The 15,512-nt window shown below is 36.4% G+C and overlaps 1 pseudogene across 1 annotated transcript in view; it reads right to left on the bottom strand.

Moving 5' to 3' along the window:
• The window catches only part of LOC309606195 (centrosomal protein of 78 kDa-like), a 28,030-nt pseudogene extending 13,211 nt beyond the window's left edge, over positions 1-14,819 (bottom strand). Inside the window, exons 1-10 of the transcript XR_014249645.1 lie at positions 14,748-14,819; positions 13,551-13,723; positions 13,387-13,459; positions 12,225-12,328; positions 10,052-10,226; positions 7,924-8,037; positions 6,111-6,174; positions 5,709-5,820; positions 1,545-1,679; positions 310-355 (exon numbers count right to left, since the gene is read on the bottom strand). The product of XR_014249645.1 is annotated as a centrosomal protein of 78 kDa-like (transcript). The remainder of the gene's footprint in view (positions 1-309; positions 356-1,544; positions 1,680-5,708; positions 5,821-6,110; positions 6,175-7,923; positions 8,038-10,051; positions 10,227-12,224; positions 12,329-13,386; positions 13,460-13,550; positions 13,724-14,747) is intronic.
• Positions 14,820-15,512: the final 693 nt, after the last annotated feature.

Genomic DNA, 15,512 nt, shown 5'->3' with positions numbered 1-15,512 from the left:
TGAGTATGACAGCTCCATGTGAGGGGTCAGAAATGGCAGTCAAGTTTGTTTCACTGGGTAACAGCTGATTTGCAGACTGGAGAACAGGCTTCCTTGTTTACAGACATAACCACAAGGCTGCCAGTTGTGTGCCAAATCCACCCAACTACACATTTGCATTGGGAGAGCGACCAGACAAGTTTCACATGGATTTATATCAGAGAGGGAAATGCTTCTTGTAAGGCTCTGTCAGTTTAAAAACCAAAAAGAATGACCATCCACCTTTCCCAATTCAACCCCCTATATATCATAAATATGATAGCTACATACCTGCAACTTATTATATACATCACGAACTTTGATGAAGGGAAAGCCCCTAAAAAGATATCAACAAAACGAAGTTAGATCTTGATGTGAATACATCACCCGTTAAACCCAGTTAATACAACTATTTAGTATTATGTACAGTATCCATACAGAACTGTGTATAAAAATAAATAAGCTCAAAAGAAGGACCTGGAGGGCTCTGCTACGGAGAAAACTGAACAGAATTCAGCCGACTGGCCTGGTGATAACTCTCTGAACTGCTGAGAGGGCCCTTCGTTTCCTACGTTCAGGACGGTTGAGATTTCAGTCTCACTTCTTTAAATGGTGATATTAATCGTTCTCTAATTTACCACTCTGTGTGACGAGGATGGACCTGAGATTAAGTGTCTCCAGAAGAAGATAGGAAACCACAGAGTTGTTAAACTCAAGTGCAAAGACTGGGGATTCAACACTATAGTTTATGCAACAGCAATTCACATTACCATTTGCAAAACAGTAGTTGGTTGTCCAATGGGGATTATAAACATCCATTTAACATGAGCTACTGAACAGATACTTTATACAGTAACTACTTCAAGTACTATTTAAAATCAATTCTCTATGTTTTCTTAAGCAATTGTTTACCCCCAATTTCGTGAATACTACCAAGTAAGTCACTTGAAAATCATCTAGAGCAATCTATTTCACTTAGCAAGCCTAAAGCTATAGTTCAACAATTTCATTTACTGTTCTATGACAAAAATTACTATGAACAGCTATCCCCTGGATAAGCAATCAGCTAAAGCTAGTTTGACTCACTAAATCTGATTTACTGAGTTAATAAGCCAGTTGATTTAGAATAGGTCTAATGCCTATTTCTCATCCATTCTGTATTAAACTATTCTCCATGCCTAAAATGTCTTTTTTCCCATTCGTACATATCCAAGTTCCTACTTCTGTGCTGTAGGGCTTGGCTCAACTACACCTGCCTTTAGTGAAACTTTTCTCACCTGCACAATTGGTGATAATTTTAGTCTCCTCAAGACTCCCACGGGGTTACCTCTGTTGTGACACTTGAGAAACAACTTGAAACTCCCAATTACTTTTTGTTTCTCTTCCTTAGACGGCTCATTAGGCAGATGCCATGTGTAGTTATCTTCTTTCCTCTATAGAAAGCACCAGAGACCGCCCACATAATAGAAGTTCCAAAATAAAGAATTCTGAACGACTGAAAAAGACAGGGAATGCAAGCACGTTACCTGTTCCTTTTTGCACGTCTGCAGTACGCCACGGCAGGAAACCAGACACACCAGGTGGTAGAGGTTCAGGAGCATAACATTCTTTACCAGCAGAGTGTTTCCTTCCATTACTTACAGGTTTCTTTGCGGCCAAGCCTATGTTTGACAAAGCATGAAAAGAAGGAATCAAGATGTACCAAAAGTCTACAGAGCAACTGTCACATGGTTACACTTTGAAAGGAATAAAACAGGCACTTGACAATGATGCCAAGCCCATTAAAAAGAGGATCGTTTTGTACAAAGGTTTTACGTAAGCCGGCATTTTTAAAAAATATAAGTTCTCTACAGTAACAAGTTATTTTAACTAAAACAAAAGTATTGAGATGTGCAGAAATGCAAAATAAATTTTTAAAATAATCCCAAAGTATGATACATTTTATGTATCATGCAGAAACACTCAAGTTTACTGAATCTTAGAACACTTTTGGCATTTCTGAATCTTAAGGACAGAGAAACACAGATACACCCATGACTTCTGCCAAACAGAATCTTCAGAATTAGACCAAAATTTCAATTTAAGATGAATTTTTCTATGTAAAAACAATAAAAGTTATAAGGCTGCAAGTTGCTGGGTGGTAGGTGAATCAATGTTACTCTCCTATAAGCCTGTCAACCGTCACTGCTCCTTTGATTTCATATAGAAAACACACAAAAAAACAAATGAAACCCACTGGATAAAAGAGTGAAATGTGGAGACTTATCCTATATTTCAGTAGTAAAGAGGCAAGTATCTTTATATGAAATATTTGGTTGCAAAAACTAGACCTACGTGTTAATAGTTTATTTAGAACAAGCCATATATTAAAATTCACATTTAAATATTTAATTTGAATTTACTGAAAACAAACATCATAAGTTAAAATGGTTATATTGATCCTTCAAATCTACTATATTTTATGTTATTTTATTTACTTTAATAGATCTTTATTGGAGTATAATTGCTTCACAATTCTGTTAGTTTCTGTTACACAACAAAGCCAATCAGCCGTATGCATGCACATGTCCCCATAGCCCCTCCCTCTTGAGCCTCCCTCCCACCCTCCCTATCCCACCCCTCTAGGTCATCGCAAAGCACCGAGCTGATCTCCCTGTACTATGCTGTTGCTTTCTACTATATTTTAGCAGCATTAGGATGCAGGGTAAAATGGAGTGTATGTGGTAATATAGGACAAATATTTCATAGAGTGTAGGTTATTGATAATCACCACACGATCCTGTGTGATTTACATGTGTCTTAAAAATAAATAGGAGCTCAGTTCATTTTGTGCTATTTTATTGTGTTTTCTAACTTAACTACCGTCAAAAAAAATGTTTGCATGCATGTGGGTTTGTATGTGTATACCCTTCCTTTACTTTCAGAAACTAATGCAAATACATTTGTATAAAATTTTTTTTCTCTCCCTTCCACCCCCCCACCTCCACCCCTGATATCTAATTTGTCACTAGATCTCCCTAAATTTACCTCCCCATCTGTCTCAGCCCTTCTTTTCCATTTCCACAGACTTCATAGAAGGGAAAAGTGAATATCTGAATGTTTGCCACAGGGTACACACTATATACTTTTTCTTATTTCATCCTTTTAGCTTCGTGCAGTTATCATCATGAATTGGGCTTCAAGGTTAGGAGACTGAAATTCTCAGAAATTTAAGTCATTGCCTGAAGTCTCACAACCAGTAGTTTTTTTTTTTTTTTCACACACACACACTGTGCTTTATTTTTACAAGAGATAAATAGACTGACACCAAGCATTGTACATGGATGACCACGACAAAAGCAACAATGATTGCAATTACCAAACATGAAACACACTCATACTATGTCATAATATTGACATTCAGTCCAGTAATCCTCCACTGTAACAGCTCCTTTACTTTGCAGTGAAAATTGATTTTATACAAATACATTTGTATAAAAAATTTTTTTAATTACACTTTTTTTGTTAGGAGATAAAAAAAATTTCTAATAAAAGTTCCCATCTTTTTTTAGGCATACGTAATTACAATATAAATGTGACACAATTCACACCATTATTTCACCCCTATACTCACCTGGATCTAGGTATGTACCCAGATACTGATTTGGCTTACCTCTATGTCTCCAAATAACTGAGGCAAATACAAAAAAAAAGCCTAAGAAATAAAATTACTCTTAAAATAGCTCAATGAGCTTGTATACTTCAGTTACATTTCCACTTTGTATAATCATTCTAAATAAAAAAAAAAGTTTAATTGTTTTCTTCTCATTCCATGATGCCCTATTATATACCACCAGGTACTAATTTTACAGAATTCCTAATATGTTTTACATATACATGTTTTATTTATATATATTTCCATTTCTAATATCATAACAAAAAAGTCAACTTAGCTATTTTAAGAATGCTTTACATATGATATAAATTTTTAATAATAATATCTAATTAGTGTGATATCACAAATCTTAACTTATTTGTATGTACTATTTGATTATTAAAATATCATTCTCTTGAAATAACAATTGGCAATCATAAGCTTTTTTTTGACTTCATAAACACTCTTAACAACTTCTATTTAATACACTATTGTCCAAGCAAGTTGATTAATAGAGAATCAAAAACATACATCTTGAAGTTGAAAAAAACAAAAGCTGTATTTATGAAGATGTTTACAATAGTTTATTTTAGGTTATTTCCAATTTTTCACCAATTTAAAAAATTGACCAACTCAATGAAACCTTGTGAATACAATGTTAAAAAGCATAACTATGAATCATAAAATTTAAATTTAGTATGAAAAGATAAGAATGGCAAATTATATTGAAGCTATGTGGTATTATGTTTATAGACAGCAGGAAGAGAAAATAAAAATGTAAATATTGCTTGACAGGATAATGAGATTAGAGGTGGTCTCTTAAATTTTTCATTGTTATGCTAACACAATACATTTATGAAACCCCAAAATCTTCAAACAACACATTTTAAAAAAATTATGGTAAAATACACAAAACAGAAAATTTATCATTTTAACGATTTTAAAGTGGACAGTTCAGTGATATTAAGTCAACAAATTTTTAAAACTTTCAGAGGGTACCTGAATAAAAGATGGGTTGTCCATTGGTGATTTTAATGTATCTGGTATAGAACTAAAGTCACCACAAAACTTTTTCTGGGAAATTGGCAGATCATAAACATAAAAAATTTGTTTTGCTTTATATTAAACCTTATTGTTTTACTGTTTCAAAATTCAAATTTACTCACAAGAAAGAGTCAGTTTCATATTAGATTTGGTTTAACAAATGCTGCTCCTGCTATTCATTCTTATCACCAAAAAAAAAAAAAGATTATTTCTGACTAACGATAATATGTTGAGAAAATAAAAAGTTAAGGTCTCTTAGAAACAATACAAACGTTATCAGTAGAAGTAAATTATAGCAAATTTATAAATTCAGGAGAATGTGAAACTTATACCACTGATTGTTAAAGGGTTTTAAAAGCTTTTTATTACATTTGGTGCCAAAATTATAGGCTTAGTTGTAAAATCCTGGGTTAACTACCACTTGGAAAATTAAATATACATTACAGTAAACATTTAGAAAATGTTTTTCTAAAATGTTCAATGTAGGTCAATAAACTTGTCTGTAGAAGTCTTTTATAAGGATAATACATATTTCAAGTTTTTTTTATCATTGAGAGAAACAAGATATTACCTGATTCAAAAATTTGGGTAAGAATTTCAAAGAAAGAAGCAGGGAACAATGGGAAGGTTGCAACTGGGAAGAAATTTTGTTTCTTATGGCACAAAGGTAATTCTGCATTAAAAAAAAAAATCATTCCTCAAAAGCACCACTACTAAAATTATCATCAAAGTGCACCCCAAATTTCAATTGCAAAGTATTAGAAGTAATCATCCACCAGGAAATATTTTCAAAACAATGAAGTTTTTATGAGATCCAAACAATAATGTTGGTTAATATTAACATCTCTTTAAATTCATTTATTATATCTATATTCTATAAATTCTCATAAGTATCAAAATAATTATAGGCCTCCTAATATGCATGTGGTTAATATTGGCTGTTTTAATTTTAGCACACCCGAAAACATAAGGAGTATAAGTTCTAGTAGCATTAAAAAAAAGAAAGAGTTACTAATTCTAATAGTATCTTTTCCTTTTCGACTACTTCCTATAATTATAGTTCTCTTTTTCTGTCTAGCAGTTTTGGATGGTTCCTTCACCGATGGAGAAGTTATCCACTGGTACTGAGACAGAAATGATAAATATGTCATTTAAGTTACAGGTAATTTAGGAGGGTTTGATCTTCATTGGAAATTAAGATACTTTAAGTTAATAAAAGGTTTTCAATCTGCATTTCTGGGAACCTAAATTAAAGCATCACACAACATTTTCAAAAACAGAAAAGCCGTTTCATTTGACTAAAAACTTAGTTTTAAGATGGCAGAAAGTACCTTGATAATTTTCTTTTCAGAAAGAAAGAAAAACAAGCCATTAAAGAGAAATTCTTCCGAGAGAACTAAAACATGTTCTATACCTCTGACTTGGCACTCCTTCCATCTGGAGAACTTTTTTGATAAATGCTTTCGTCACAGAATGATCTAAAGTAAAATAAATTGAAATTAGAGTAATTATTTCCCAGTGAGGGCTATTTCCATTTAAAACCAAAAGCCAACTAATTATTGCTTTCCCATAAAATTAAATATGAAATCTACATTATATAATTATACACTTATTTCCCCCTTTGTGTATTCTAATTTCTTCCTCAAAAACCTAAGATGCCACCTTGCAGACTGCCTCCAGTGGCTACTATTTTGGCAGCAGCAAAGGTCAACTTTAAACATTTTGCACCTAAAGTGGCTTTGGATACCTTTGGGTATAAAGTACAGTCTGAGCACTGTCCAGACACTTAGATACCTCAAGCGCATCTAAGATAACAAACCAAAGTCCTGATATTCCCTCAAAAGCTGCTCCTCCCATCAGCCCCCTTTTTCTAAGTGATACCACCCAGTGGCACACATAATCATCAACGACTTGTCTCCTTGTTGCTATTTCCTTCATACCCCACATCTAATCTATCAGCAAGCCCTGTTAGCTACACCCTCAAAACACAACCTGAATTCAACCACTTTTCACTTGCCCCAAACTTCCAACCTAAGCTAAGCCATAAACATCTCTTATTTGGACCACTGTGATAGTCTCCTAACTGGTCTCCCTGTTTCTCTTCTTTATCTCCCCAAGTCTATTCTCTATACCAAGTCATCTTATGCAGATATTATTTGGATCATGCCTTTTTCCAATTCAAAACCCTCTACTCATTTAGAATAATCCACATCTTTACTCTGGCCTTCAAGACTTTACAAGATCAGACCCCTGGCTAGCTCCTTGACCTCACGTCATACCACACTCTTCTTCACTCAGTACTCTGGCCATGTTGGCCTCCTTGCTTTTCCTTAAATACTCCACCCACCTACATGCCTGCATACTCATTGCCTCCTTGTCCTGGAGTGTGCTTACCCCAGATCTTCCATGGCTTGCTCCTCTCTTCATTCAGGTCTCCGTTCAAATGCCACTTCTCCAGTGAAGCTGTCCCCTAACAAACCTATCCAATGGAGTCCTACGTGCTCCCCCTCACTCTCCTCACATTACGATATTTCTGCACTTCCTACTATCTAAAATTATATTACTTATCTGTTTACTCATTTCTATCTGAACCCCTTCACTAGAATGTAAGCTCCACGAGGGCAAGACTTTTGTCTGTCTGGTTCACTGCTTTATCCCTAGTGCCTGACCCGTATCTGGCACACAGAAGCTATTTAAAAAATTACTTGTGAAACTGACAAATGAATAAAGTACTCCTTGCAAGAATTCAGAGGTGCACAACAAGGAAATAATGCTCTTGGTGGAAGCAGGCTTAGTATCTAGGTTCACCTCTATTCAGAGTAGAGATAAGAACAATTTAAAGGTATAATTCACTTTTAATTAGTACATTATCTGCTAAAAACATAAGGGAAGTGCAACATTAGAAAAGTACAGTTGACGCTTGAACAACATGGGTTTGAACCTCGCGGGTCCATTGACACACGGATATTTTTCAATAAATACGTACTGTCGTCCTACACGAGCCAAGGTTGGTTGAATCCACAGATGCGGAGCCACTGACTATAAACTTATACCCAGATTTTCAACTGCGTGGGGGGCGGCACCCCTAACCCCCAAGTTGTTCAAAGGCCAACTGTATACGATGAGGAAAGTGAAACACATTAAGTTTTAAAAACTGTCAATACGTGAACAAACTCTTTTTGTTGTTCTATGTGTTAATCAATTAAAAAAAAAAAGTGACCACATACCAACAAGTGGATTTTTTCTTATATCCAAAACAACCAGAGTTCTCTTGCTTTCAAGGGCCTTTAGTAAAGCCTTTGCTCCTTCACTGGTGAGGCCACACTGCTGCAGGTCAAGTGCTTTCGCTGAAAGACAAAAGGTCACTTGCGAAGTCTATACAGATTTAACATATAGACAACTCTCATTTTCTCACGTGTGGAAGAGTCCTGCACAAGACCAGCCATGGCAGGTTTGTAATTTTGGGTATGGAAAAAAACAGAAACGTATACGCACACACATAATGCATTAATCCAATTTAAAAACCTCTTCTTGGATGTGCAATGATAACCTTGGCTTTAGTACCAATAAATCATCCAACATATTTTACAATTACAGAACTGAAGAATAACTGTATATAACCTATGAGCAAAAAACATCACAAAATGAATCTCAGTTCATAATTAGCAAGGGCGGCAGTGGCAGTGTAAACCTCACAGGCAAAAACTGGTGGAGCTCAGAAATGCACTGCATTCTTTTGATCACGATCTTGAGCTCCAAATCACACTTGAAACTAGTTAAAAGGGGAAAACAAAATAGAAGAAATGTAATAACTGTTAGTTTTAGAGCAAAAAGGACAAGTCTAAGAGGATACAAATAATAACAAATTCAAACAATGTGTGAATAGAGAATACATACTAAAAACCTATCATGAAAGTATGATGGTCAAGAACTCTCTCCATAAAAAGTCAGACAAAAACCAGAAAAACTGATCATGAATTCTAGGAGTTCTGGGGCTGAACAACCTACTCATTTAAACCAAAGGGATCATCACCAAAGCACAGGTATTAAAAAACATTACATGAAAGGAAACTATCATGAGTCTTTTTTTTAAGTGTTGTGTGGACCATCACATTAAAATAACTGGAGTCTTTCAACACCCCCATGACACACAGAAATAGCAAGTCAGACATACGGATCTGACAGGATATGATACAACCCTTACAAACTCTCACTACAGAAGAATGGACACAGAGTATTATTAGCCAAATAGCCAAATTAATACAAAGAGCCAGTAAACCTCACCAGTAAATCAAATGAATACAAATAAAACAAAATGTGGTTATTCTCCTATGAGATTAAGCCAGGATTCTGTAAGAAAAGCCTTTAAAATGTCTATACCCTTTTGATCCAACAACTCTCTTTCAAAGAATTTAACCAAAAGAAATAGTCAGAGATATAGGTAAGGATATATATCGGAGTACTATTTGTAACTGAAAAACTGGACAAAGCTTATATACAAGAATGGATAAGCTATGCGCACTGTGGCATATTCATATAATGGAATACTGAACAATCACAAAAAGTGATGCAGGAGATGCAAATTGACTGACTTGCTAAAATGCTCATACTGAATTAACTGAAAAAAGTTATAAAATTTGGAGTAATCCTACTTGCATAGAAAATGGAGAGGTACTCATTTTTGTAGTTTTACAGTTTTTTACAAGTGCTACAAGCCAGTGTTTGTGAGAGGCAGATTTCACACCCACTGTTGGGGTGGACTACAAATTGGCATAGCATTTCTGGATGGTAATTTGGCAATCTGTATCAAAAGTCTTAAAAATATGTCACACTCAGGTCATTCCACTTCTAGTTCCTTATTCTACAGAAGTAATCCCGATGGACACAGAGGTGTATACACAACATATTCACAATGTTTCTGACAGGGAAAAACAAACTGTCTAAATCTAATGGCAAAGAATTGATTACACTATGGGACATCAGTATGATGGAATACTACATGATATATAATTAAATGGAAAAAGCAGGACTATGAAATAGCAAGTATACTACAATTTTATTTTTGTTATCCCTAAGTGTACAGAATATATTCATAGAAAAAAAAAAAAAGACTGAAAGTATATACACCAAAATGAACAGTGATTATGTCTGGGTATTAAGATTACAGGTAATTGTTCTCTTGTAACTCTGCATTTTCTATAAAGAATATATGCAACTCGTAGAGGAAGTTTACAAGCAAAATAAAACCTATCAGAAAAATGAGGCTTTAAAAAAAAATCCTATCACAACAGTATCATGCCAAAAGCTAAGCATATAGCATATTAAAAATTCCATATTTTCAATTTTAGAATTTACCTCCAAGCCACAAATCCTCACTAAGAGATTCTGCAAAAGCACTTGTACCCAGGTCACCAATGAGCGTGTTGCAGTTCAGAGTGATGCGCCTCAAACCAGCCATACAGTCAAGATCAGGTCTCCTGGAACGAAGACTCTCAGCCCAGGTTTCTTCATGCCTTCTGGTAGTCTGATACTTCAAAGATTTAAAGGGATGAAATTACGATGCTTGAATAAGGAAACAGTGTGTGCCTACCGAGTATGGCTTATTATGTCAGAGATTTACACACACACATATCAAGCATATATGGCAGGGGAATCAATCTGAGAAATTAAACAGTCACTTCTGGTTTACAAGTCCAGTGACCCAGATTCTATTCCGTCAGTGATTAGATTCCAGCCACTGGATGACCTGTTACTGAACAGTTATGTAAAGTTGGACAACTCAATTACAGTCTATGAATTATTTTCCGTATCTTCTAAGTCAGGGAATTGGTTCTAAATTCTATCATTGCTGAGGCTCTAAATGTCATCATTCTGTCCTCCAATCGTTTCCAAACACCTGACTGGGCAACCCATAAGAAAACTTTTTAATATGCATCTTATTTATTAACAAATTATGTACACGAAGTTCTATACATATACTGTATGTACATTATAAACCACACATATTTTAAAAATGATACAAAGGCAAATAGGTTCTAATATTTTCTTTTCCTAAATCTAAGGCATTATTTTATTATTATTATTATTATTTTAAAATATTTATGTATTTATTTGGCTGTGCCGGATCTTTAGTTGCGGCATGCCGGATCTTTTAGTTGTGGCATGCAGGATCTTAGTTACGGCATGCATGTGGGATCTAGTTCCTTGAGCAGGGATCGAACCCGGGCCCCCTACATTGGGAGCGCAGAGTCTTCACTGCTGGACCGCCAGGGAAGTACAAGGCATTATTTTAAAAACTGTATTACAAAATGGATCTCACATGCTACCTAGGGTATGCACACAAACTTTAGAGGCCTGGACTATGCACAGCCAGTTGGATGTGCCTTGGGAAAATAATGGTTTGACATTTAACCACAAGTATTGTCTTAAAGACATTCAATTCTTGATATTCATAAAATAAAGTTTGGTAATAGGGAACACTGACTTTAAATGAAAAAAGTCTTATTACATTCTTGAAAAAATAAAAGACTCAAAGTGCCTTTGACACTCTAAAATGAAAATCATTAGTGTCATTTTTCTATTAACAATAACTTATAAAAGCTCCAAGCAGAAATAACAGCAATCACTTACACAGTGCTTAGTATGTGCCAGGCACTATTTATACAGATTAGTTCATTTAAACCTCATAATGAGGCACAGAGGTTAAGTGATTTGTCCATGGTCACTTGCTATGAAATGGGAGAAAGGGAATTTGAACCTAGACCATTTGGCTTAGGCACCCAAGTTCTTGACTGTTTTCAACCCCAGGGGTCAATGGACTTGCACTGTATAGGCTCAAAGAATTTTTCAATTTTTAAAATCTAAATTTAAACACTTCCAGCTTTGTGGGCTATACAGTTTCTGTTGCAACTACTCAACCCCACTGGCGTAGGCTGAAAGTAGCCATAGCTATCATGTAAACAATGGGTGCGACTATGTTCCAAAAAAACTTTCTTTACCAGGCGACGGGCTGGATCTGGCCCACCAGCCATAGTTTACCTACCCTTGATCTGCACCATCAAACTCTTCAGAAGGCTTCATGTCAAATTAGTAAATAACTTTAGGCCTAAATACAGTAATTATAACCACTGTAAAGTTGTTAAGGCATTATTTTAAAAACTGTATTTACTAATTGCAGATGTAGTGATTTTTATTAGTTTATAAACTACAGCAGCTAGTAAACACTTGATTCATTTAAGTCTTGAAGACTATAATGGCATAGTTTTTTCACAGTATCACAATCAATGTTTTCAGTAACTAAAAATACATTAAAATATTATTATATATTAAATCTCTTATTTCTAAAATTAAGTGGACTATCTTTACTAAATGGCAGAATCCCAAACTGAAAACCGGTCATATTCTTTCAACAAAACGAAAGCTGCACTCACACGTATCAAAAGACAAAAATGAACTGCCATCTGTATCAATATATTAATGTGCTTCAATCACATGTGTTTTCATGAAAGTTCAAACATAAAAAAATCACCTTTAAGATCTTGGCCATGTGATCTGCTCCCTGCCATGTCAGATTACACCCCGTGAAGTTTACTGTCTTAAGAGTGGTAGAGTTCTTTACGCCTTGACAAATAACTAAAAGAAAGAAAAAAAGCCACACACACAATAAGATGAAGAGCCTATACATTTGTCAGTCTTGACTTATTTGCTTTTCTTGAGTCAATTGGAGGTTTATAGCCACATTCTTAAAATCATTAACTACAATCTTCCCAAACAGGTAATTGACGAACAGATGCATTCGAAAACTTGTCAGTAACAAAGTGTTATTCCAGTTTACAGCAGCAGTTTAATTCTATTTCGATACGAAAACTGAATACACTGAATACTGCAAACTTTATTCCCAACCTCTCAGTAAAATACTACATACCTTTTGAGACATAGGAAAAAAAAGAAAAACCTAAAAATCTTAAGACTCTTCCTATTTTCATTTCCAAGGATACTTCCCAATCTTGATGATCAATCAGCGATTTAAATGTCAACTATAAACCCAGTATTTTATTAGGTGCTATGCAGTATACTAGAGCAATAGAAGAGAGAGGACCTCAAACCCTCTGCTCCCTCAAATTGAAAGGCAGGCTTCCTTACCCCTCCAGACCACTACTGGACACAGGGAACACACACTAATGTTTCAGGACCCCAACTTACAGTCACCTGCTTTGTGATTACTTCCATGACACACTCCCACTAACACCACTGAGTTTGCTGCTCTTACGGGACGTGACATATATTTCCTATTTTAACACATACCACAGTGCGTTATAATTATGATTGCAGATACATGTTCTAACAATTTAAAGAGAATGATGACTTTTTTGCTCTTTACATCTTGCTATTTCCCTTCCCATAATATTTCTTGAAGAGAAACATTAAAATATAGACAAACACAAAAAAACAGAAAATATACAAAATGTGTGGTTTGTGGCTTAACACAAACTTAAGTAAAATTAGTTCTGACAGTATCCAGCATGACAAACTTCCACGGTACAAATGAGAATGGACCAAGGTTTGAGCAGGCACAGGAGACAACCTAGGCATGAACGACACCAAGAAAAGGTAGACAGGAAGTAACATGGTGTGTAGGATATCACGAGACCAGTCTGATGAGAAGAGACTTAACCAAGACTGAAACTCACTTTCTAAACCTCCATCTCCAAGTGGACAATTCGCAAGACACAGGTGCACCAAAGTGGCCGATTTATTCAATCCCTTTAATGGGGAGAACAAGTTTAAAATTTTATTGCTTTAGTCTGCTCCAAAAGCAACTATCAAACGTTGGCAGGACACAATGAAGGCTTACCTTTGTTAACATAGTTAAGTCGCTCTCTCTAAGAACTAGCCCATTTAGCTCCAGGTTCCTTAGCGCGCCCGACACACTTACACAGCTTTTAAGAGCTTTACACAACTGCAAGGTCACATCTTTATTTCTTATCGCAGGAACACGACTTCTGTAAACTTTATTTCTGTCACAACCTAAACCAAAATTATTGTAAAATGAGTGATTTAAACCATATATTTTATCATCACTAAAAAGCATCTAAATAAAAAAAAAAAAAGCATCTGCTCTGTGCTAAGGATTAGAAACGACTCCTGCCCTTAAAGTCTTCATTAAGGAGGGAGATGTATAAACTCAAAATTTCAATCACATGAGATAAAGAACCATAACCTTTGTGCACAGAGGTTCCTATGGAGGCAAAAAGTTATATCTAAGTGACGGCTTCATGATAACCCTGAAGGAGAATCTAGAAAAGATGAGAGTATGCAGAGTTGGAGTAGGAGGTGCATTACCTACACAGGGAGCAGCTGTGCAGACACTCAAGCCCGACACCTGCTGGGCACTTTAAATACTGCAGGTGGGGATGACTAAAGGCCAGGGGGCCAAGTGGGAGAAGAGACAGAAAGGAAAATAGAGATGCTGGCCGAAGCAAGCCTGGGAGAGAGCCTGGCTTGTATCCCACAAGTGATGAGGCCTGGGGCTACCACTGGCTGAGTAAGGGTGCCTCCGCTGATTAGAGAAAGGTGCCCCGCTGCTGAAGGACCGATTAGATAAAGGGAGTGATCACAAAAAGATCCCCTTCCTCAGGGTCAAAGAGCCCCACGAGGCTTGGCCGAGCACAGTTCAGACTACACGCCTCTGTGCAGAGCACACGCTGGGCGGCTAGTATGCACTAACTCTGTGTGGGCAAGCCATTAGCAGCATTATTTTAAGTGTATCTTTTTATGTTAGAAGATCACTCAACCCGAGTAGGCAGATGAATTTAGAGGAACTGATGAGCCCAGGGGCCGCAAAACCACCCAGGAGCTTCTGCCATAGTCCGGGCAAACTGTAATATATAATATGGATGTAGAAGCAAATTTAGGAGGAGGCCAAAATCTACAAGCTAGACCCACTGGATGAAAAACACAAAGAAAGTTCAGTGAAGGAACTCTGAAGAGAATGGGCTCTGCAATAAACTTTTCTTACATTCAATGTCAAATATTAGGCAAAATTAAGTACCGTGGCCTTTCAGGTTCCTTCCAGCTCTCATTTCTTTTGATTTCTAACTTATTACTCTGGTTAAGTAAAGTCCCCTCAGAGGTACAGAACAGTTCTTACACCTGAATGGGATGCAAAGAATAATCTGACTTCTCTTCACCAGGGGATGAGTTGAATGGCCCTTGCAGAAGAGATAACACATGGTGTGAACCCCAGATCCTAGAAAAGGGCCAGGCACACGATAGGTATTCAGCTTTTTGAAAACAAATGAACAATCATTTCCTCTCCTAAATCTTCACACCCTTCCTCTGCTGGCTACTTTCTCTCAGCTTATAAACATCCTCAAATATACTCACTTAAAAAACTCTCAGACATATGATTCTTTGTATCGTCTTGTGGGTAACCTAAGTCTCTCCCATGCCTTCAAACACCTGTCCTCCCAAAAAGCCCAGATCTGAACCTTGGGCCCAGACCCGTCTACCAGGCCCCTCGGAAGCACTGAAGATGAAGTAAGATCCTCTCCCCACCCCCAATCCCTTCCTACTGTGCTCTATATCTCCCAAAAAGATGCAGCTGTAAACTGTCACCCACGCTTGCTGCCCTCCCTTTTCTAACTGGTCACCAGGCCCCACCCATTCTGTCTCTGATCTCCAAAATCCAGTCCAACCTTTTATAACTTAAGTGGGACCCTTAGATTACAATTCACCCTGCACCCAATCAACTGCCTTCCACATGGAGGTCCGAGTGAGCTTCTAATCCAGAAGTCCATCTCACTGTTCTTTAGGG

The sequence above is a fragment of the Balaenoptera borealis genome (genome assembly GCF_965194805.1).
Source record: "Balaenoptera borealis genome assembly, chromosome: 11".
In the NCBI taxonomy this organism is placed as follows: domain Eukaryota; kingdom Metazoa; phylum Chordata; class Mammalia; order Artiodactyla; family Balaenopteridae; genus Balaenoptera; species Balaenoptera borealis.
Note: the sequence above shows the minus strand (reverse complement) of the source record. Positions and strands in the feature narration are given on the sequence as shown.